This window comes from Halichoerus grypus, chromosome 6, assembly GCF_964656455.1.
Source record: "Halichoerus grypus chromosome 6, mHalGry1.hap1.1, whole genome shotgun sequence".
Lineage (NCBI taxonomy): Eukaryota > Metazoa > Chordata > Mammalia > Carnivora > Phocidae > Halichoerus > Halichoerus grypus.
The window spans coordinates 89293241-89317175 of NC_135717.1; the positions used below are offsets into that span (position 1 = coordinate 89293241).

General features: G+C 37.4%; 1 protein-coding gene across 3 annotated transcripts in view; it reads right to left on the reverse strand.

Moving 5' to 3' along the window:
- Positions 1-23935, reverse strand: part of GUCY2C (guanylate cyclase 2C) — a 121507-nt gene that overhangs the window by 93119 nt on the left and 4453 nt on the right. For 2 of the 3 annotated variants that reach the window (XM_078075645.1, XM_078075643.1), the window contains exon 2: positions 5470-5661. The gene's annotated coding sequence lies outside the window, so the exon portion shown is untranslated. Of the gene's footprint in view, positions 1-5469; positions 5662-20965; positions 21108-23935 lie in introns of all 3 variants that reach the window. The other variant, XM_078075644.1, reaches the window with a different exon arrangement.

Consider the following 23935-nt stretch of genomic DNA (forward strand, 5'->3'; position numbering starts at 1 on the left):
GAGCAATAATAGAAAAAGTATTAAAATATAAACCTGTGAAAAAATTTTTTAAAAATTTTTAAAAATTAAAAAAAAAGAATCTTTTTAGATGTTTAAAGACAATTTTCACTAGGTACAATTTTAGGGTGACAGGACTCTGAAGACATAGTCTCCTATCTGACTTCCATTGATCTTGTCAAGAAGTCATCTGTCTAATCATGATTTTTTTTCTTTTACATTTTATTTATTTACTTATTTAAGAGAGAGAGAGAGTGAGCACAAGCAGAGAAGCAGTGGTAGGGGGAGACGGAGAGGGAAAGAATCTCCAGCAGACTCTATGCTGAGTCCCGCGTGGGGCTCAATCCCAGATCCCACCACCCTGAGATCATGACCCGAGCAGAAACCAAGAGTCAGATGCCCAACCAACTGGCCACCCAAGCATCCCTAATCACGATTCTTTTTTATTTTCTGTCTAAAGGTTTTTAAAAATCATCTCTTTGTCTTTTGGGTTCTACAGTTCTACCACAAAGTTCCAGGTTATTTTTTATTTTTCTAGTTGGGATTCACTGATAATCCTGTTTATGAGCATTGGTTTCTTTGATCATTCCTGGATAGTGCCAACTAGTAGCTCTTCAAATATTCTCATTCTCTATTCTTTCCTTTTTAAAGTTCTATTAGAGGTATACCTTCTTATCTTAGTTTCTATAGTTCTTAATACTGCTCTCATATTGTTTTATTTTTCCATATCTGTGCTGCATTCTGGTTAATTTCTTCAAATTCATGTTCTAGCTCTCCAAATCTTGTTTCAGCTATGCCAAAGACATGCCTAACCTGTACATTAAGAGTTTAAATTTAGGAGCTGTTATTTTAATTTCTCTAAGTTTTAGCTTTTTTCCCCCTTTTAAAGATTTTATTTATTTATTTGACAGAGACATAGCGAGAGAGGGAACATAAGCAGGGGGAGTGGGAAAGGGAGAGGGAGAAGCAGGCTTCTGGCGGAGCAGGAAGCCCGACGTGGGGCTCGATCCCAGGACCCTGGGATCATGACCCAAGCCGAAGGCAACCCAAGGCAGACGCTTAACGACTGAGCCACCCGGGCATCCCGTTAGTTTATTTTATCTTTATCATGTTTTTAAACCCCTCTTTTATTATAAAAATAAAACTTATTATTCTTGTAGTGTGTGTGCAGAATCTGGAGTGATATCCCCTATTTCATTATTGATATTAGTATTCTGTCTTTTCTCTTTTTTTCTTTATAAGTCTTGCTATAGGTTTATCAGTTTTATTGATATTTTCAATAATCATTGTTACCTTGATTTCTGTACCATTCTGTTTTTAATTTCATTCATTTCTTGCTCTTATTCTTAATTGCTTTTTTTTTTTTTCCATCCTCCTGCTTTGAATTTACTTTGCTCTTCTTTTTCTAGGTGAAAGCTTTTTGGTTTGAGACTTTCCCTCTTTTCTAATGCATTCATTTAATGTTAAAAGTTTCCTTTTTAGCAATGCTTTCACTATATCCCATAAATTGATATATTTCCATTTTCTTTCAATTCAATGCATTTTTTAATTCCCTTGAGGTTTCCATTTTGAAAGAGAACCATGTAGAAGTGTATTGTTTAGTTTTCAAGTGTTTGGAGATTTTCTTGTTTTCTTTCTGCTGTTGATTTTTAGTTTGATTCCATAATGGTCAGAAAACATACTCTGTATGATTTAAATTTTAAAACATATTTTGAAGTTTGTTTAATGGCCCAGGATATGACTTATCTTGGTACATATTCCATGAGCACTTGAAAATAATGTGGGTTTTTTTGTTGTTGTTGGGTGGAGTGTTCAATAAATGTTGGTAAGACCTTGTTGTTTGATGGTGCTATTGACTTCCGTATCTTTGCTGATTTTCTGTCTAGTTGCTCTATCAATTATTGAAGGAGCGATGTTGAAGTTTCTAGCTATGATTGGAGATTTGTCTGTTTTTCCTCTCCTTTCCATTTGTTTTTGCTGCACATATTTTTCAGCTCTGTTATGTGGTGCATATACATTTAGGATTAATATGTCTTTTGGTGGATTAGCACTTTTTTTTTTTTAAAGATTTTATTTATTTATTTGACAGAGACAGACACAGTGAGAGAGGGAACACAAGCAGGGAGAGTGGGAGAGGGAGAAGCAGGCTTCCCGCCGAGCAGGGTGCCTGATGCGGGGCTCGATCCCAGGACCCTGGGATCATGACCCGAGCCGAAGGCAGACGCTTAACGACTGAGCCACCCAGGCGCCCCTGGATTAGCACTTTTATCATTATATTATGTTCCTCTGGCTCTGGTGGGGTTTCTTTTTTTTTGGCTCTGAAGTTCACTTTATCTGATATTAATATAGTCCTTTATGCTTTCTTTTAATTAATGTTTGTGTGATAGAAATGTTTGCATCCTTTTACTTTCAACCTGCTTATACCTTTATATTTGAAATGAGTTTCTTTTAAAATATCATAGTCCTATTTTCAAGTCTACTCTGCCAATATTACTTTTAATTTGTTTATTTGGACCATTTACATTTGATGTCATTATTGATATGTTAGGGCTTACGTCTGCCATTTTCTGTGTTTGTTTTCTATTTGTTCTCTCTATTTTTATTTTTTGTGTTTTGTTTTTCTTGTCTTCTTGTGGGTTTCTTGTAAGTTTTGTAGAATTCTATTTTGTCTTATCTATAGTGTTTTTGAGAGTATCTCTATGTATAACTCTTTTTAAGGTTGCTCTAGGTATTACATACACATAACTTATCATACTAATGTCACTGTTTGACCAGTTCAAGTGAGTAACAAAATCTTACTCCCATTTACATTCTTTTATCCTCCTCCATTCATAATATAATTGTCTTAAATATTTACTCTACATATATATTTGGAACCACATTACATAGTGTTATAATTTTTGTTTCAACCATCAAACATATTTTAGGAAACCCAAGAGAAAAAAGTCTATCGTAATTATTCATATTTTTGCTTACATGTTCTTTCTTCCCATGTGATATTTCATGATTCCTTCTATAGTTTTAAGTTTAGAGAACTTCTTGGGTCATTATTTTAGAGTGGGTCTGCTGGTGACAAATTCTACTAGTGTTCCTTAATTTGAGAATGTCTTACGTTCCCCTTCATTCCTAAGTGTATTTTTGCTATATCTAGAATTCTGGGTTGTCAGTTCTTTTCTTTCAGCACTTGAAAATTGTGCCACTTTCGCCTGGCTTTCATAGTTTCTGATGTGAAATGTGCTGTCTTTGGAATTTTCTCCTAAATATAAGGTGTCATTTCGCCCCACTGCTTTAAAGATTTTTTTATCTTGAGTGTTCAGAAGTTTGACTTTAATGTGCCTTGGTAGAAATTTTTGCTTATCCTCTTTCAATGTTAATAATAGTGGGTTAACAGAAGAGTTATTGAATTTATTTAACTTGGATGGAAGAAGTTTTGAAACTGATATGCTTTTACTTTAAAGTTATATCAATTTTTTAAAAAGATGAACAAGTTTTGTCAATATATATGTGCATAATAAAGGAAGAATTTTTGGTACTTGATTCAGTTATTGAAAAGCTTTTAAGTGTATTTGGAACTTGGATATGTGGAATTATTTTTGAACTATAAATTTTGTGGAATCTACATACAGATCAAGTAAATTGTAAAGTTAGCTTCCTGGCTGAGATGTGTTGAATGTATAAAATACACATGAAATTTCAAACACTAAGGTCAAAAAAAGAATGTGAAACATCATGGTAATTTTTCTATTGGGTAAGTGTTGAAATGATAAAATTTTGACATACTGGTTAAACAAGTTATATTCTTTTTTTTTTTTTTTTTAAAGATTTTATTTATTTATTTGAGAGAGAGAGAGAATGAGAGACAGAGAGCATGAGAAGGAGGAGGGTCAGAGGGAGAAGCAGACTCCCTGCCAAGCAGGGAGCCCGATGCGGCACTCGATCCCGGGACTCCAGGATCATGACCTGAGCCGAAGGCAGTCGCTTAACCAACTGAGCCACCCAGGCGCCCAAACAAGATATATTCTTAAAATAACTCACCTGTTTCTTTTTACTTCTTAACATGGCTACTAGAAAGTTTTAAGTTACATATGTGGTTCACATGATAGCATTATATTCTATTGAGTAGCTCTGCTTATGGCTGGCTCCGCACACACAGAAACTGATTTGAAGACAATTAGTTAAATGAATGTAGCAACTGGTTATTTTGAAAGCCACATTTTCTCCTGTTACAAAAAAGAGCTAATTGAATTGAGAAATAAAAATAATTTGGATTCAAACTGAGGTTCTTCTACTTCCTAGTTTTATGTCCTTTGACAAGATTATTAACATCTTGAAAATAATCTAAGTCTATTTTGTAGGGCTGTTGTGAGGATCAAACAAAATAGAACAGATAATGTGCTTAACAGAATGCTGGGCACATAGTTACCCCTAAATCTGTGGTTAATGATTAAAACTTGAAATCAAAAAGAAGCTAAAGTAAGGGAGCACCTGGGTGGGTCAGTCAGTTATGCATCTGACTCTTGATTTTGGCTTAGGTCATGATCTTAGGGTCCTGGAATTGAGCCCCACCTCGGCTTTTGCTCAGCCTGGAGTAGGCTTCTCCCTCTGCCCCACCCCCTGCTCATGTGCACACACTCTCTCTCTCAAATAAATAAATAAAATCTTAAAAAAAAAAGAAGCTGGGGCACCTGGGTGGTTCAGTTGGTTAAGTGTCTGCCTTTGGCTCAGGTCGTGATCTCCGGGTCCTGGGATTGAGCCCCGTGTTGGGCTCCCTGCTCAGCAGGGAGTCTGCTTCTCCCTCTCTCTCTGCTGCTCCCCCCGCCCCTGCTCGTGCTCGCTCGCTCTCTTTCTCTCACTGTCAAATAAATAAATAAAATCTTAAAAAAAAAAAAAAGAAGCTAAAGTAGAAAGTGACTGGAGGAATAAAGAGGAGGGGATGTATTCTTAGAAAGTTCAACATGGAGAGGAGACATGAAGGTGGAGAAAAGAGGGAGGAATGAGGATGAGATAACTCTCAAATTTCTGCCCTGTGGGGAACAAGGAGGAAGATGAACTCTGTGGTGAAAATTATGAGTTCAGTTTTAAACATGTTGAGGATTGGGTGACTGTGGAAATTTAACAGGAGACGGTGATTAGGTAAGAAATCTAGTTTTGTAGCTACAATTGGTCTGAAGTGTCAACAGAGACAGAATCCATGGTGAGGGGTGGTGGGTGGAGCCATGAAAAGGTATGAGATTACTCAGGGACATTGTTGAGGGGGAAACAAAATGAAAAGACAGCTAGTTGTGGAAGGAAATCCGGAATCCTGACATCTAAAAAGGAGGGCTGAGGAAGAGGAGCAAGCCTGGAGAATAGACTGAATAGGAATAGAAGGGCAAATAGAAAAAAGATACACAATAAAAACTGAGGAAGAATGAATTCCCCTGCATGCTTCCAAATTTGTGGAAGAAAAGGAAACACAAGAAATATACTCACCAAGGCTTCCCTGCCCAAATCCGACGGCAGAAGAAGGAGTGTCTAACAACGTACCACCTGGTGACGTTTCAGCAAAGACTAAACCCCACAGAGTTAAAAATTCTGGACCTGTGGGGATGGTGATGGTCACATATCTCCCTTTCATTCCTTGGCCTGGGAAAGTCTGTGTTCTTCTGGATCTTAGGGTAGAGACTGTAACACATGTCATAGAAACAGATTATTAGTTAGGAGAATAAAATGAGGTGATCACAGAGTTCACAGTGAGGAATCAGGCTGTACACTTTTTTTTTAAGGCTATTTCTTCTAGAGAAACATTTTAACCAAGGAAAGTGCTGAAGTTTCATTACTATCTACTGTTTTATTTCTCTTGGGAAAAAAGCTAATAAATATTATAGGTGGTTCCATGGGAAAAAATGTCCAGTTATTTTGCAATAATATTATTAATAATCCTCCCCTCATTATTGAAAATGGTACAAATGTCCTCCTTGTCCCTCTTATTCTTTTTTTTTTAATTCCAGTATAGTTAACATAGAGTGTTATATTAGTTTCAGGGTGTACAATATAGTGATTTAACAGTTCTATACATCACTCTGTGCTTATCATAACAAGTGTACTCTTAATCCCATCACCTATTTCACCCATCCCCCCACCTACCCCTCCTCCTGTAACCATCAGTTTGTTCTCTAGTTAAGAGTCTGTTTCTTTGGTTTGTCTCTTCTGTTCTTTTGTTTTGTTTCCCAAATTCCACATATGAGTGAAATCATATGATGTTTGTCCTTCTCCCTGACTGACTCACTCCCCTTCTGCTGTCTTCCCCAGAAGTCTATTCCTCTTACTCTTTAACACATCTATTTGTTCTGCTTTTTGATATCTCTCATCAATATTTTTTCTCCATATGCCATCTTAGTTCAAATCTTTGTCACCTCATGTCACCTCAGCAGCCTTTGAACTGGTTTGCTAAAGTCCCCTAACCTCAGCTTGATTTGTACACAGCTACTTGTACCACTTTCCAAAAACATAATTAGATTAAATAATCAAATCAAAATGTAAGTTTTTACTAAAAACTTACAGATGACTGACCAAAAAACCTGTCTCGTGTGGTATATATTAGAAGTTATAAAATTATTCAGCAAATACACTGAAACACTTCAGAATATGCACAAAAGTTACAACTGCTCTTTGATAATAAGTCTCCTTAGATGATATTTAAAATTTGGATAGTTATCAGGCCATTTCAGTTTAAAGTTATTCGTGAGAAAAGCAATGAAATGAATGTCCCCAAATACATACATATATTGTAGTCCCTGCTTTTACTTTTCAGCCCCTTGTTGGTACATCAGGAATCTGAGTGTCATGTTATCAAGTGAACTCATCATGGAGGCTCTCAGTCCTTGTCAAATCTGCTCGCCCTGCCCTTGCCCTACACAGTTCTCCACCTTGTGAATGGTACCACTGGGGGTGCCCTGCCACACGTGAGCTCTCTGCTGCCTCTTCTTCACCAGCTTTATCTGACTATTGCCATTTCCAGGCAAATTTGCCTCGTTAATGTAGCATTAATTTACTTTCTCATCCATCTTCCACTCTTCCTTCCCTGGTTTCTACCTTTCTTCTGGAGAAAAAGCGTGCAAGGGTGAGGAGATCATATTGCCTGCAGGAACCTCCCATCCTGACACTCTCAAATTCACTTGTGACTGTTTCCCAAAGGATCTTTTAAAATACACATTTGATTAAAAGACCCTCTGATTGTTTTTGAATAATTTGCAAATTCTTTCAGCTGAAAACCCAAATTCCTCAATGGTCATGATACAGAATTTTTCTGTGCCTCTAGTCCAGTCCCTCAGCTCCCACCATTAGAGACTAGGTTGGAGACAGAGTACGTATCCTCTAGAATACTTTTCCTCACTCCTCCCAGCAAAATTTATGATTTTTTGTGCTTCTGAATACCTGTACTTTTTTCTTATTTCTGCTGTCACATTTATAAAACAGTTTCGTAAGTACTTGTTTTTACAGTATGTAATGTTACAGACCCTGAAACTTGTGACTTCGTTTCCCTGGAGTCTAAGATAATACTTGCAGAATATAAGATGTACAATCACACTGTGTAAATTATAATGCATTGCAAGAATGATGGCCCCACCCCCTCACCCCACTTCTCTTCCTGTGAGTCAGTACCTGGGATTTTCCCAGACCTGAAAACTGCATGGCCGTTCCCAGCAATGGCATATACCGATAAAGCAATATAACAATGACGTTATTTCAATATCAAGAACTACTTTCCTTTCCCAAGCAGTGAATACAACAAAAGAGAAATAATAAAAATGCTGAGATCCAAACTATAATCACAATTTCCCCCACAATTTTCTAAATAATTTATTTCTAGATGGAGAGACATATATTAAAGATTTATTTTTGAATATTCTATCAGTTCTGTCTTTAAATATTCCAAAAGATTAAGTACTTAGATGTGTTGAGAATGGCAGGGATGAATTGTCCTAGTGAAATATAAATTTGGTAAATTATAGAGTGGTCATATAACCTTTATCATCATGCTTTCAGGTTTGCTTTTTTCTTTTTCTTGAGAGAAAGAGGGAGCACGAGCGAGTGCACAGGGGGAGGGGGAGGAAGGGGCAGAGGGAAAGGGAGAGACAGAATGTTAAGCAGGCTCTACGCCCAGCGTGAAGCCAGACACAGGGCTTGATCTCAGAATCCTGAGATCATGACCTGAGCCAAAATCAAGAGTTGGTAGCTTAACATACTGAGCCACCTAGCCACCTCTGCTTTTTGACTTTTCAGTAAGCCTCTAATAATAAGCTTTTTTTTTTTAAATTTCATGAGACTATGTTTTATAGGGGAGAAAAAAAAACCCAACTGTACTGTATCGAGCACCCTCATCCCAGACCTGTGCAGATTTCATGGCATTACTTCTAACCACCTCCACCAACTGCAAGGCCATAGTACCTCCACTGACTCTACTGATAAGCAACAAGTCATCTTTTAAGATTTCTTGACACCCACTTGTTTTATAGGAAATTTCCTATATCAGTATGCATCAGTAGGATTCTTCATTATTAAGCAATGCTGCATTAAGTTCTGTTTTACTTAGGTGAGAAGATAGATCAGTGTTAAAGAACACTTTTGATTTTCATATAGCTTCACCTGAGTAAAAGTGAAGCATACGTACATACACACCTAAATCAAATCAGGAAAGAATGCTATCTTCTGACCATGAATACCTGTCCTCATTGGACTATCATAATAGTAAGACATTATTTTGTATTGCATTAAGCCTCTGAACGTTTGGGATTTGTTCAGTGTCAACATTTGTAATAGAAAATGTTATTCACAGTTAGGATTTTTCATAAGGGTTAGTTTGGAGGAAGAAGATGTGCTAACTTAGAAAGTGCATTTGTGAATAATATTACCCAGGTAAACCAGATAAAAGACAAGGAGAAGATGGATAGAATGCTGAAAAACACTAGCATTTTAAAAGGATGAGCAAGGAAATAGAGATAGCGAAGGAGATGGCCCAAAAGTAGAGATTACAAACATGGTTGTGAAAGACAAAAGATTAAAGATCCCAGAAAAAGACAACTGTTAACTGTGCAAAATGCTATAGAGAGAGCAAACCAAAATATTCTGTTCCTCTGCCTCTCAGGCACACACGATTACATAGCCAGATAGAAAAATAAGATTTTTGATGTGACCCCCTGAAATGTTCCACCTCTCCCTCTATTTTTAAAGATTAAATGTTTACTATGAAACTTGAAGTCAACTACAAGAAAAAATTTGGAAAGGCCACAAATACAAGGAGGTTAAAGAACATCCTACTAAAGAATGAATGGGCTAACCAGGTAATTAAAGAAGAATTAAAAAAAAATATATGGAAGCAAATGAAAATGAAAAAACAACAGTACAAAATCTTTGGGATACAGCAAAGGTGGTCCTAAGAGGGAAGTATATAGCAATACAGGCCTACCTCAAGAAGCAAGAAAAGTCTCAAGTACACAACCTAAACTTACACCCATAGGAGAAAGAAAAAGAACTGCAAATAAAGCCTAAATCCAGTAGAAGGGAAATAATAAAGATTAGAGTGGCAATAAATGACAAAGAAATAAAAAAAAAAAAACAACACTAGAGCAGATCAATGAAACTAGGAGCTGGTTCTTTAAAAGAATTAACAAAATTGATAAACCTCTAGCTAGACTTATCAAAAAGAAAAGAGAAAGGACTCCAAAAAATAAAATCATGAATGAAAACAGAGAGATCATAACCAACACCACAGAAATACAATCAATTATAAGAGAATTTTGTGAGCAATTATATGCCAACAGATTAGGCAATCTGGAAGAAATGGATAAATTCCTAGAAACATATAAACTACCAAAACCGAATGAGGAAGCAATTAAAAATCCGAACAGACCCATAACCAGCAAAGAAATTGAATCAGTAATCAAAAATCTCCCAAGAAACAAGAGTCCAGGGCTGGATGGCTTCCCAGGGGAATTCTACCAAACATTTAAAGAAGAATTAGTACCTATTCTTCTGAAACTGTCCCATAAAACATAAATGGAAGGAAAACTTCCAAACTCATTCTATGAGGCTAGCATTACCTTGATTCCAAAACCAGACAAAGATCCCACTAAAAAGGAGAATTATAGACCAATATCCCTGGTGAACATGGATGTAAAAACTCTCAACTAACTGAATCCAACAGTACATTAAAAGAATTATTCACCACAGGAGTGCCTGGGTGGCTCAGTCGTTAAACATCTGCCTTCGGCTCAGGTCAGGATCCCAGGGTCCTGGGATCGAGCCCCACATCAGGCTCCCTGCTCCGCGGGAAGCCTACTTCTCCCTCTCCCACTCCCCCTGCTTGTGTTCCCTCTCTTGCTGTGTCTCTCTCTAAATAAATAAAATCTTTAAAAAAAAAGAAAGAATTATTCACCACAACCAAGTGGGATTTATTCCTGGGCTGCAGGGGTGGTTCAACAGTCACAAATCAATCAACGTGATACAGCACAGTAATAAAAGAAAGGATAAGAACCATATGATCCTCTCAATAGATGCAGAAAAAGAATTTGACAAAATACAGCATCCTTTCTTGATAAAAACCCTCAAGAGGGGTGCCTGGGTGACACAGTTGGTTAAGCATCTGACTCTTGGTTTCAGCTCAGGTCGTGATCTCAGGGTCATGAGACAGCCCTGCATCAGGCTCTGCACTCAGTGTGGAGTCTGCCTGGAGTTTCTCTCTCCCTCTGTTCCTCCACCCACTCAAATAAATAAATAAATCTTAAAACAACAACTACAAAAACCCTCAAGAAAGTAGGGGTAGAAGGAAAATACCTCAATATCATAAAGGTCATATACAAATTATCAGCTAATATCATCCTTAATGGGGAAAAACTGAGAGCTTTTCCCCTATGGTCAGGAACAAGACAGGGATCTCCACTCTCACCACTGTTGTTCAACACAATACTGGAAGTCCTAGCCTTAGCAATCAGACAATGAAAAGGAATAAAAGGCATTCAAATCAGCAAGGAAGAAAAACATTCATTCTTTGCAGATGACATGATACTCTATGTAGAAAATCTGAAAGACTACACCAAGAAATTGGTAGAACTGATACAGGAATTCGACAAAGTTGCAGGATATAAAATCAATGCACAGAAGTCTGCTGCATTTCTATACACCAATAATGAAGCCGCAGAAAGAGAAATCAAGGCATTGATCCCATTTACAGTTGCACCAAAAACCGTAAGATACCTAGGAATAAACCTAATCAAGGAGGTAAAAGACCTGTACTCTGAAAACTATAGAACACTTATGAAAGAAATTGAGGAAGACACAAAGAAATGGAAAAAGAGTCCATGCTCATGGATTGGAAGAACAAATATTGTTAAAATGTCTATGCTACCCAGAGCCATCTTCACATTCAATGCAATCCCTATCAAAATAACACCAGCATTTTTCACAGAGCTAGAACAAATAATTCTAAAATTTGTATGGAACCAGAAAAGACCCAAATAGCCAAAGTAGTGTTGAAAAAGAAAACCAGGGGCACCTGGGTAGCTCAGTCGTTAAGCGTCGGCCTTCAGCTCAGGTCATGATCCCGGGGTCCTGGGATCGAGCCCCGCGTCGGGCTCCCTACTCCACGGGAAGCCTGCTTCTCCCTCTCCCACTCCCCCTGCTTGTGTTCCCTCTCTCGCTGTCTCTCTCTGTCAAATAAATAAATAAAATCTTTAAAAAAAAAAAAAAAAGAAAACCAAAGCTGGAGGCATCACAATTCTGGACTTCAAGCTGAATTACAAAGCTGTAGTCATTAAGACAGTATGGTACCAGTACAAAAACAGACACATAGATCAATGGGACAGAACAGAGAACCCAGAAATGGACCCACAACTATATGGTCAACTAATCTTCAACAAAGCAGGAAAGAATATCCAATGGAAAAAAACCCATCTCTTCAACAAATGGTGTTGGAAAGATTGGATAGCCACATGCAGAAGAATGAAACTGGAAAACTGGACCACTTTCTTACACCATACACAAAAATAAATTCAAAATGGATGAAAGACCTAAATGTGAGACAGGAATCCATCAAAATCCTAGAGGAGAACACAGGCAGTAACCTCTTTGACCTTGGCCCCAGCAACTTCGTACTAGACACGTCTCTAGAGGCAAGGGAAACAAAAGGAAAAATAAACTATTGGGACTTCATCAGGATAAAAAGCTTCTGAACAGCAATGGAAACAATCAACAAAACTTAAAAGGCAACCAATGGAATGAGAGAAGATATTTGCAAACAACATATTGGATAAAGGGCTAGTATCTATAAAGAACTTACCAAACACCCCAAAATTTAAAAATCCAGTTAAGTAAAGGGCAGAAGACATGAACAGACATTTCTCCAAAGAAGACATACAAACGGCCAACAGACACATGAAAAAATGCTCAACATCACTCATCATCAGGGAAATACAAATCTAAGCACGATGAGATACCACCTCACACCAGTCAGAATGGCTAAAATTAACTCAGGAAACAACAGATGTTGGCGAGGATGTGGAGAAAGAGGAACCCTTTTTCTGTTGGTGGGAATGCAAACTGGTCCAGCCACTCTGGAAAACAGTATGAGGTTCCTCAAAAAGTTAAAAATAGAACTACCCTATGATTCAGCAATTGCACTACTAGGTATTTATCCAAAGGATACAAAAACAGTAATTAGAAGGGGCACATGCACCCCGATGTTTATAGCAGCACTATCCCCAATAGCCAAAGTATGGAAAAAGCCCAAATGTCCATTGAGTGATGAATGGATAAAGAAGATGTGGTACGTATATACACTGGAATATTATTCAACCATCAAAAAGAATGAAATCTTGTCATTTGCAACGATGTGGATAGAACTAGAGTATGTTATGCTAAGTGAAATAAGTCAGAGAAAGACAAATGCCATATGATTTTACTCATATGTGGAATTTAAGAAACAAAACAGATGAACATAGGAGAAGGGAAGGAAAAATAAGGTAAAAACAGAGAGAGAGGCAAAGCATAAGAGACTCAACTATAGGGAACAAACTGAGGGTTGCTGGAGGGGAGGTGGGTGGGGAGATGGGGTAACTGGGTGATGGGCATTAAGGACGGCACTTGTGATGAGCACTGGGTGTTATATGAAAATGATGAGTCACTAAATTCTACCCCTGAAACTAACACTACACTATATGTTAACTAACTTGAATTTAAATAAAATCTTGAAAGAAAAAACATAAAGATAAATGTTCAAAGATCCCACATCTACACAAATCAAACACATAATTTGCTATTTGGAGGGGCAAATATTATTATTGAATTCTCCCAATATTTATAATGTTCACATAACTCAATATCATGTCTCAGGTTTTAATGCTAATTTTTAGTTAAAACCTGTGTAATTTTTAAATGTTTTTTCATTAATCAGGAGAACTTCCAAATCATTCTATAAGTATGTTCAAGTTTTGGTTTTGTTGAAAACTAAAATAAAAAGGAAAAGGAGAAATTGGGAAAATATAGCTGAAAAAATTGACATACCAGTGTATTTCTAATATATGAAATGATTCTTTAAAGCAATTTCAAAAACACTAACATTCCTATTGGAAATAAAAAATAAACAACAAAACCCAAAAATTCACACACAAAAAAATCCAAATGACCTATCAATATATGAGAGTAATCAATCTTTTCAAAATAATTCATTTATTAATCCAACAAATACTTATTGAGACATATTTTGCATCTTTTTCAGACGAAAAAGCCAAATACCATTTTTCAGGTAAAAAAACGGTAGTTTTAAAAATATGATACTATTCAGGGTTGATACGAGTGTGGAGAAACGAGCATTCCATTATCTAAATGGGAGAATTTCAAAAGGGTGTAATATTTCTCCATGGCAGGTTAGCCACATATTTCAAAAGTCGTGCATTTTCCTTCACCTAGAAATTCTACCTCTAGGAATATATATTCAAGTAAATAATCAGAGATGTTCACAGGATTTATGTGTAATAATATTTATTGTGGCATTATTTATAATAGCTCCCAAGGAAACAAGCAAAATGTCAAACAATGAGAAATTGGTTAAATAAATCATCATATGTTTATACGACAACTAATAAAAGTCATGTTGTGGGAAAATAGTTAATGACATGGAAAATATTCTTGGCATGCTGACAAGTTTAAAAGCAAATATTAAAATAATATATATACTATCATCCTGATTTTCTGACTGCTTATAAATGCTTGAAAGTTCTCCTAAATATAAACAAATATACAGTTACATGTGAATAGACTCTTTACATATGATACTATAATATAAACTAAAATGTTGACAGTGATGACCACTGAGGGCAGGACTTAGGGGAGTCGTTAAAAATTTGTTTCCTCGTGCTTTTTCTATATATTCTGTTTTTTCCCTATTAAATAAACACTGCTTTTATAATAAGAAAAAAAGTTACAAAAACTGGATTTTTAAAATTAGGTCCTCGATAACCTATAAGTAGTTTCAGTATGGTATGAGGGTGGAAGATTTTTAAATTTGGGTAAGTAGTGGCTGTGATTTGAGGAAGTTAAGACAATGAATACAGACTGCATCTCAGAATACTTGGCATTTAAGTGCAGGAGGAGATCCAAGGATAGGTTTAGGGGGAGGTCAGGATAAGGGTAAAGAAGATATATATTCTAGTAATATACATATATAAATATATATTAATAATAATATATAATAATATATGGTATTATTATATAGCAATAATAATACACACACACATATATATGTTACTAGGATAAAGAGAAAAAGACATTGGAGAAAAATGTTTGTACACAGATTAAGGTCATCTAGAGATATAGTATCTTTCCTTATCCATGTAACTTTACCTATAGGTAGAACTTAAAGGAAAAAGAAAAATGCAAAATACTGTGCCAACACATAGTAAAACGTGTAAATATGATGACATGTTAGGTTGTACTGGTCAAGATTCTCAGAGAAACAGAACCAATAGAATATACATATACATATACAATAGAATGTATACGTACACACACACACACACACACACACACACACACACACACACACACATATATAAAGAGAAATTTGTTTTAAGAAACTGGCTTTCATGATTATGCAGGCTGGCCAAGTTCAAAATCTGCAGGGTGGGCCAGCCTGCTGGAGACCCAAGAAGAGCTGATGTTGCAGTTCAAGTTCAAAGACCAGGCTGCTGGCAGAATTCATTCTTGCTCAGGGGAGGGCAGCCTTTGTTCTATTAAGATCTTCAAATGATTGCCCACATTACGGGCAAAGTCCACTGATTTAAATGCCAATCTCATCCACAAAAAATCACCCTCACAGAAACATCCAAAGTACCACTTGGCCAAATTTCCTGGCCCCATTGAGTTGACACATAAAATTAATCATCACAAAAGTACTATGAAAAATGAAAATAGTTCTTCTGGGTAGCAAGATTGCGAGTTTTTCTTTCTTTTTTTTTTTTTTTTTAAGATTTTACTTATTTATTTGATAGAGAGACACAGCAAGAGAGGGAACACAAGCAGGGGGAGTGGCAGAGGGAGAAGCAGGCTTCCTGCCGAGCAGGGAGCCCGATGCAGGGCTCGATCCCAGGACCCCGGGACCATGACCTGAGCTGAAGGCAAACGCTTAACAACTGAGCCATCCAGGTGCCCCGTGAGTTTTTCTTAATACTGTCTTTAATTTTGTTACCTTAAAGGTTAAGTGTAATTTTTTAACAATTCATACACGCTGTTCAAAATTCAGAAGGGCTTCAACTTGTATAATGCCTCATCTTCAACCACATAACAGTTATGAGGTAATTATGCTATTTCTATGTTATCACTGACTCCTAAACTTCTTTTCAAACATCAGTCTGTAATTACATTCCTGACTGAATTTGAATATGTCCCATCAACATTCACAGAGTGGACATATTTAGTTACACATATATAAGCATATGGGACACTGGTATAAATACGTGCCATTAGTGTCTTTTGGGAAGCAGAAGTCAAGCAGCATGGGTTGTACCAGAACGTGACTACCAATCGGCTGTGGCAACTTGAACAATTATTCAAGGGACATGAGTCTGACAAACTACAAAAAACAAGAGGGACACTTACACACTAGCCTTAACAAGGGGTTTTAAGGAACAGATAGAATAACAGATTTTGCTTTGAAAATATAAAGGGGTCCAAAAAGAAATAAATATTTCTCCAGTGGTTTAGGGATAAAGAGGAATCAAAAAGATGTTAGAGAGAAACAGATTTTACTTTCAGTCTCTCTGTGCTTGAGTCGCTCATAAGCTAGTCAGAACTCCCAAACTGGTCAGACAATGTTATCCCTTATAACTGTCACAAAATCCTGAGACGTATTATTGCCACATTATAGATGTGGAAAATGAAACTCAGATTTGTTAAGGGACTTACACAAAGCTAATACATGTGGCATGATGCTTGCTGGAACTTTCCCGTTGCCCCACAACTGGTGACAAGGGCCCCCAGTGCATTCCAGGTTTTTTACAGTGGGAAGAAAAGTCAAAGTACAAACCATCCCCTCCTCACTCCAAACCTATTGAGCTTCTAGCCTAGGAGGAAGGGAAAGTTGTTTTTTGTTGTTGTTTTTTTTTTAAAGATTTAGTTGTTTATTTCAGAGAAAGAGAGAAAGAAGAGTGGGAGGGGCAGAGGGAGAGGCAGAGAAAGAATCTCAAGCAGACTCCACACTGAGCGCAGAGCCTGGCATGGGGCTCAGTCTCACAACCGTGAGATCAACACCTGAGCCCAAACCAAGAGTCAGACAGTCAACTGATTGCACCACCCAGGGCCCCAGAAGGGAAAGTTTTGTTTTGTTTTTTTAAGATTTTATTTATTTATTTGACAGAGAGAAACATAGAGTACAAGCAGGGGAAGCGGGAGGCAAAAGGGAGAGGGAGAAACAGCCTTCCGCCTGAGCAGGGAGCCCGATGTGGGGCTCGATCCCAGGACCCTGGGATCATGACCTGAGCAAAGGCGGACACTTAACCGACTGAGCCACCCAGGCGCCCCAGGGAAAGTTTTTTATACTGTAAGAGATTGGAGCTTTAAGTAGATTTGACTTTTAATAACTGAGAGTGACCAAAAAGTAACAGAATCTTTTCAAGATATCATGAGGTGAAAAGACAGAAAATGGAAGAAGTTTTCACATTTATATCCTGAATTGAGAACATGTGACAAACCAGTTACATTTGGGGGTGGGAAATGGAGCAATTATCCAGAATCCTTCAAGAATCTCCACATAGGCATAAATATGTATATTAGGTTCATCAAACAATTCTAGACATAAAATTGGAATGCGAAAGATACCACGTATAGAGATAAGAATAGCCAATGGAAAATATTTAAAGCTACACGTATTCTGAACAGAAATTACCTGTGGATTATAGTATTTATGAGGATGTCAGAAGATGTTTGGTGAATCTTCTTTTGTTGTCCCAGAATTGATAACTAGGGCCCCAGCCGTGGCTAAAGAGGCATCACGTACCTCACATTCCAAAGCCATAATTGTGATCAGACGTTGCCTTTCCAGGCTACTAAAAGGAGGCAGACTCAGCTCCACTACCACAAACCACTGCTTCGGGGGGAGAGAGGGATAATCACTGTTATGCGTCGTTAGTCTGGAGGGGCATTTTACAGCTCTTTCCTCCTCCTTCCTTACGGGAGCCTACAAGAAGAGGATTAATCTCCTATTCTGGACAGACATCTCCACAGGAAATCAACTTACTGTTCTGCCTACAGCTACGTAGGCAGGAGAAAAGAGAATGGACACAGATGGTAAGGTTGACAGAAGGGATGGCTACAACCTGAAACTTGACCTGATTATCTTCTTTCTCTGACAACTGAATGTAGAAACCACTGAACAAATCTTATTTCACTTTGTATTTAAGCAAGACCATTCCCTGGCAGAATTTAAATGCAAATGATTACGTTAGAATCCTTCTCTCCCTTGTGGGTCTCCCACTATAATTCAGGGACTCGTTTTTCAAAGGGACAGTTGGCATATCTAGTTGAGGAAACTAAGTCTCTTTTCATTCTCACCCCTTACATGTGAAATGTAAGCTAGGTAAGAGATGCAGACAAAGCTATATTGGTAAGGTATATATAATCTATAGATAATATCATATAGAGTCTAGTAGTGTGAGGGATATATTCTTCCCATTTGTAATACACACATACATATATAGAACCTTCCCATTAATCCTCTAGTCCCGGGATGCCTGGGTGGCTCTGTCGGTTGAGCAACCAACTCTTGATTTTGGCTCAGGTCTGATCTCAGGGTTGTGGGATCGAGCCCTGTGTTGGGCTCCCTGCTCAGTGGGGAGTCCGCTGCTGCTCCGCACCCCCACTCGCTCATGCTCTCTCTCTCTCAAACAAATAAGTCTTTTTAAAAAATCTTCTGGTCATATCATGTTTGTGAAAATCCATTTCAAACTGAAAATTTTTTAAAATACTGATTTAATTATGAAAGTATACTCGTAGAAAACAGCAATATTTAAAGATGAAAATTTTAAAAATCATAAACCTCAGGGATTCCTGGGTGGCTCAGTCAGTTAAGCATCTGCCTTTGGCTCAGGTCATAATCCCAGGGTTCTGGGATCAAGTCCCACATCAGGCTCCCTACTCAGCGAGGAATCTGCTTCTCCCTCTCCCTCTGCCACTCCCCCTGATTGTGCTCTCTCTCTCTCTCTCTCCCTCTGACAAATAAATAAAATCTTTAAAATAATCATAAACCTCTTCCTATTAATAACTACTTAACATGTTGGTAAAGGGAAAGATTGATTGTAGTGTTTTACTATATCAATATTATGCTATATGCAGTTTTATATCCCACTTTGAAATTCTTACTTATACACATATTTGTGCTTATGAATAAAAGACCTGGAAATAAATGTTTCTGAATGTAGAATACTATCTATAGCAATAATAGCTCTGGGGTTGGTAACATAAGATGCATGAAAAGTAATAGGTTTCCAGGTCAAAAAAGAGACCTTAGAAATTATTGAGTGATATTTAAAATATTTAACAAATGGTTATGATAAAATCATTGACCAATCAGAATGGACACTAGGCACAAATAATTGGTTTGTCTCTACACTCATGTGTCTGAGTAGTACTCCTGCATAAGAGAAGACAAAAGCCTTGAGAAGCCAAATAATCAAAGGTCACACTGATATTTGGCAACAAAACTATGATTACCATCTAAGACTCAATTTCCTGGCCAGGGTTTTTCCTACTATATCAAGTTGCCTCCTTATATGAAAGCTTTTTCAAATGTATAAGGTGCTATTTAAGTGTACATTCTAATTAATATTATGAACACGGTCAAATACATAGAAATTAGTATCCAGGCTCCAAGGTGCTATTAGGGAAAGCACATTTTTAAGAAAGTGTTTATCATAAAGAAATCTGAAAATCCCTTTGGCTTTTATTATAGATACATCACCTTATTCTATATAAATTCTTGTTGAAGGCAATACTCTTCAACTTTTTGTATACATGTAGTATTGCACAGTAATGTTATGTAAAATTTCAATTATAAAATTGTTCATGTCATGAATAAAATACATTTTTTCCAAGTTCTCTGTAAATTCATCTTTGACTTAATAAAGAAATATTTAGCAAAGTGTTTCTTTCCTTTCTAATTAAATACCAGCTAACTCATTCTTACATGTACCTGTGAATTTTTCCACTTGCAAGTATAATAAATATAGCAGGGGTTTATTTACTATGTTTCCTGGATACCTAGTCTGACAGAAGCAAACCTGATGCATTTTCAGGAAACAGTTCAAAGATTGTATTTATTGGACAAAGTTGACTGAACATCTGCTCTGTACCATGCATTCAACTAGGCGCTCAGTATAAAGGGGAAATAAAGTAAGGTCATCCTTGTCCTGGTGGAGCTTAACGTCTAGGACATTAAAAACAAACAAATAAACAAACTAACAGCAAACACTCTGAAATACTATGCAGATTGCGTAAAGTACCAGAGCTTTGGAGAACTTTCATCACAAACATTCTCCAGTCAGCATCGTTCTGGAAGGAAACATGTTCCAGTCATTTGATCTTATCTGCCCAGACAAATGCATAATAATCAACCCTCTGTGAAACTATTAGAACACACTGTAAAGGAAGTAAAGGAGGTAGGAGGTGCTGTCTGGGGGGGAGTTGAGTTGTAAATACTTCCTGTTATCCCTGATGCATTTATCAAATGAAAGTGGACATTTGAAACCATAAGCGGGATACTGTTGGGAGAGCTCTACGATAGTTGTCATGGGACTCTACTCTTGCTCGTGCCCTTCTGGGCGGTTCTTGAGCACATGGATAAATCAATGACACTTCAGTTTTTCATTTCCACAACTACAAATATGGTATTACTATCTACCAAAGTCTGCAGGATGATGAGCAGTAATAATAAAACTTGTAGGGGGTTTGCCAACTTCCTCCTAATCCATACTCGCATTTTTGTGTCATCCAAGTCGGCAACTTCTCCCCCCATCAGTCCTCTAATATAATCAGTCTGTGGCTTACCTTTTGAAATTGAGTCAATCTCACCATTGTTTAATGGTATTGTATACAGTAGTATATTTTCTAGTAACCAGTCAGAGCTAATAGCCTCCGTCAGATGGCCCTTCTTTATGGCCCCATGACACTGTTTCTCCTCTTCATACTATTTGACACATTGCATTATATTTGCTGACTTACTTGTTCATATCTCCCACTAGACATATATTCTGTGAAGGCAGCCAACATTTGTTTTGTTCACCATTGTGCATCATTCTTTCTCTAATGCCTAATGTGGTCTGGCACAGATAAAGAGCTTGGTATATATTTACTCAGTGAATGTGTGGATGGACAGTATGGCAGTGGACTCTGAATCCCTAGAGAATGGGGAGCATACATGTATCCCCAGCATCTTGCATCTTACCTAGAACTTCATAGGTCTTCCACAAATGTTCTAAATTGAAATGACAAAGTGGGTCAAGCTCCTTCAGATCAAAGATTTCGAGGTTGCTGGAACCTAACAGTACATGTTATCAGTTTCCAGGTAGTTGAGCAAGTACATTGTCCTATGAAAGATAAAAGTCAGAGCAAACTTAAGTTGAGGCCTGCAATAATAGTTCTTTGAAACTATCTGTGAGGTAAAGCTATATCGGGTGTTAAAACAAAAGTTTAAATCTGCCTCAGTTCTCTTCATTTCATGAAATTTGGATGGAGAAAAACTGCTTCCAAAGATTTATGGTTTTCCATCTAACAGATCCTTTTACAATTTAAAGTGAGGAAATTTCATTTTTCCCGCATATAAATATTCTGTATATTAAATGAACAATAAAAGGCTAATGTAATTTTCAGCTGAAGGTCACATTGCAGGGTTGTTAAAGGAAAACACAACCTTTAATAGTTGTACTAGGAAGAATTTCATGTAGAATAGCTCAAGACAAACTTGTATCCATTTAAGAAGCTTGCTTTTTCTTATTATAAGGAACTAAATCAGTATAAATTATATTTAAATTAACTCTTCTGTGAGGTCACTTTGCTCCTTGTGTTGCTTAAATTATTGCATATATATGTTCTTCATTCCCTTCTCCTTTATTTTACTGAGAAGGTAATGAATATTGTAAATTCAAAGCACATGACACATGCCCCACAATTAATTCTTTTCTTCCTTCCTTCCTTCCTTTCTTTTCTTCTTTCTCTTTCTTTCTTTCTTCTTTCTTTCTCCTTCTTTCTTTTTCTTTCCCTCCTTCCTTCCTTCTTTCCCCCCTCCCTCCTTCCTTCTTTCCTCCCTCCCTCCTTCCTTCCTCCCTTCCTTTTTTTTTTCTTTCTCTTTCTTTCTATTTAGAGAGAGAGAGTGTGTGCACAACCACGTGTGAGCAGGAGCCGGTGGCGGGGGGCGCAGAAGGAGAGGGAGAGAGAATCTTAAGCAGGCTCCATGCCCAGTGCAGAGCCCAACATGGGACTCGATCTCACGACCCTGAGATCATGACCCTGAACTGAAATCAAGAGTCAGATGCTCAACTGACTGAGCCACCCAGGCACCCCTCAATGCACTTTCTTATTAACAGAATCCTATTTTTTGTTCAAGTATCGAATGTCCCTGAGCAAGACAAGAGGTAGGATGCCTTATAAGCTCCAGATGTAAATCTTAATTAGGGTAAGAAAAACAGTAACTCAATCCCCTTTATCTATGATTGACTTAATCTTTGACAATAAATAAAAATATTTCTCCATTACCCCTTTTTCACGTATTCATTACTTCAGTGCTTATTTATTGAGTGCTTACTATGTACTAGATTAAATCAGGGAAACTCTGGTTGCAGATTTTATAGGATGCCCCATCCCAGGCGTCGGATATAGCCAATACTCTAATGTAAACTAAAGACTCCATGAAGTAATGAAATACTTAGCTGAATGATTTTTTTTAAGATTTTTTTTTTTAAAGATTTTATTTATTTATTTGACAGAGAGAGACAAAGCAAGAGAAGGAACACAAGCAGGGGGAGAGGGAGAAGCAGGCTCCCTGCCAAGCAGGGAGCCCATGTGGGGCTTGATCCCAGGACCCTGGGATCATGACCTGAGCCGAAGGCAGACGCTTAACGACTGAGCCACACAGGCGCCCCTAAGATTTTATTTATTTATTTGACAGAGAGAGAGAGAGAGCGAGAGCACGAGTAGAGGGAGTGGCAGGCAGAGGGAAAAGCAGGCTCCTTGCTAAGCAAGGAGCCTGATGCGGGATTCAATCTCAGGACCCCAGGATCATGACCTGAAACAAAGGCAGATGCTTAACTGATTATTATTTTTTTTTTTTAAGTAGGCTCCACTCCCAGTGTGGAGCCCAATGCGGGACTTGAACTCACGACCCCGAGATTAAGACCTGAGCTGAGATCAAGAGTCAGATACCTGACTGACTAAGCCACCCAGGTGCCCCCTGAATGATTCTTTATAGAATTATCTTGAAAAAGTTACACATCTTGAGTAGGAGAAATAAAGCCATGCAATGTCTAACAAAACTCTATATCAAATAATTTAAGTTTATTTTTCTAATGTTGTTTGTATAACACCAAATTGTTCTTACACTTTTATTGCCCCTGAATTACAGGTGTAGATATTTTATGCATTATCTCAAATAATCAAAATAGTTAAAATGAGGGGGTAAGATAAACATTTTAATTAGATAATCAGTGTATTAAGGGTTGCAGGTGCCAAATAGCACTTGAGATAAGGTTAAAAAAATTTAACTAATTGGAATTCAACTTAATTGATACCTAAGGGACCAAAAAAAGGGGGGGCGGCTAAAAATAGTTATTCACATGATAAAAGGTATAGCCCATAAAAAAGTTATGGCAGTCATACCAAAAATACCAAATCACACATGACCAAATTATGTAAAATAAATATTATTTAAAATGAGGATAAATTGACAGAAACAAAAATATAGCAGGAGGCGACACAATACCATCAGGCACAATATACACCGAGTAGAGACAAAAACAAAGATCCAGGTTGTATTTTCAGAATATAATTAATAATTAACAATGTTGAACAGGGGCGCCTGGGTGGCTCAGTCGGTTAAGGATCTGCCTCCGGCTCAGGTCATGATCCCAGGGTCCTGGGATAGAGCCCCACATCGGGCTCCCTGCTTAGCAGGGAGTCTGCTTCTCCTCCTGCACCCCCCCCACTCTCTCTCTCTCTCAAATAAATAAAATCTTAAAAAAAAAAAAAAGCCGAACAAATAGCTATAAATTGAATGTCATATTTTAAAACATATACAATGCCTCCTTGTCTAAGAACCATAAAGTATTTTCAAAAATTGGTCCCAAATAAAACTTCGATAATTTCCAAAAAGAAGAAATAGCAGAGGTCACTCTCTAGCTCAAATTTCTAAATAGAAATTAAT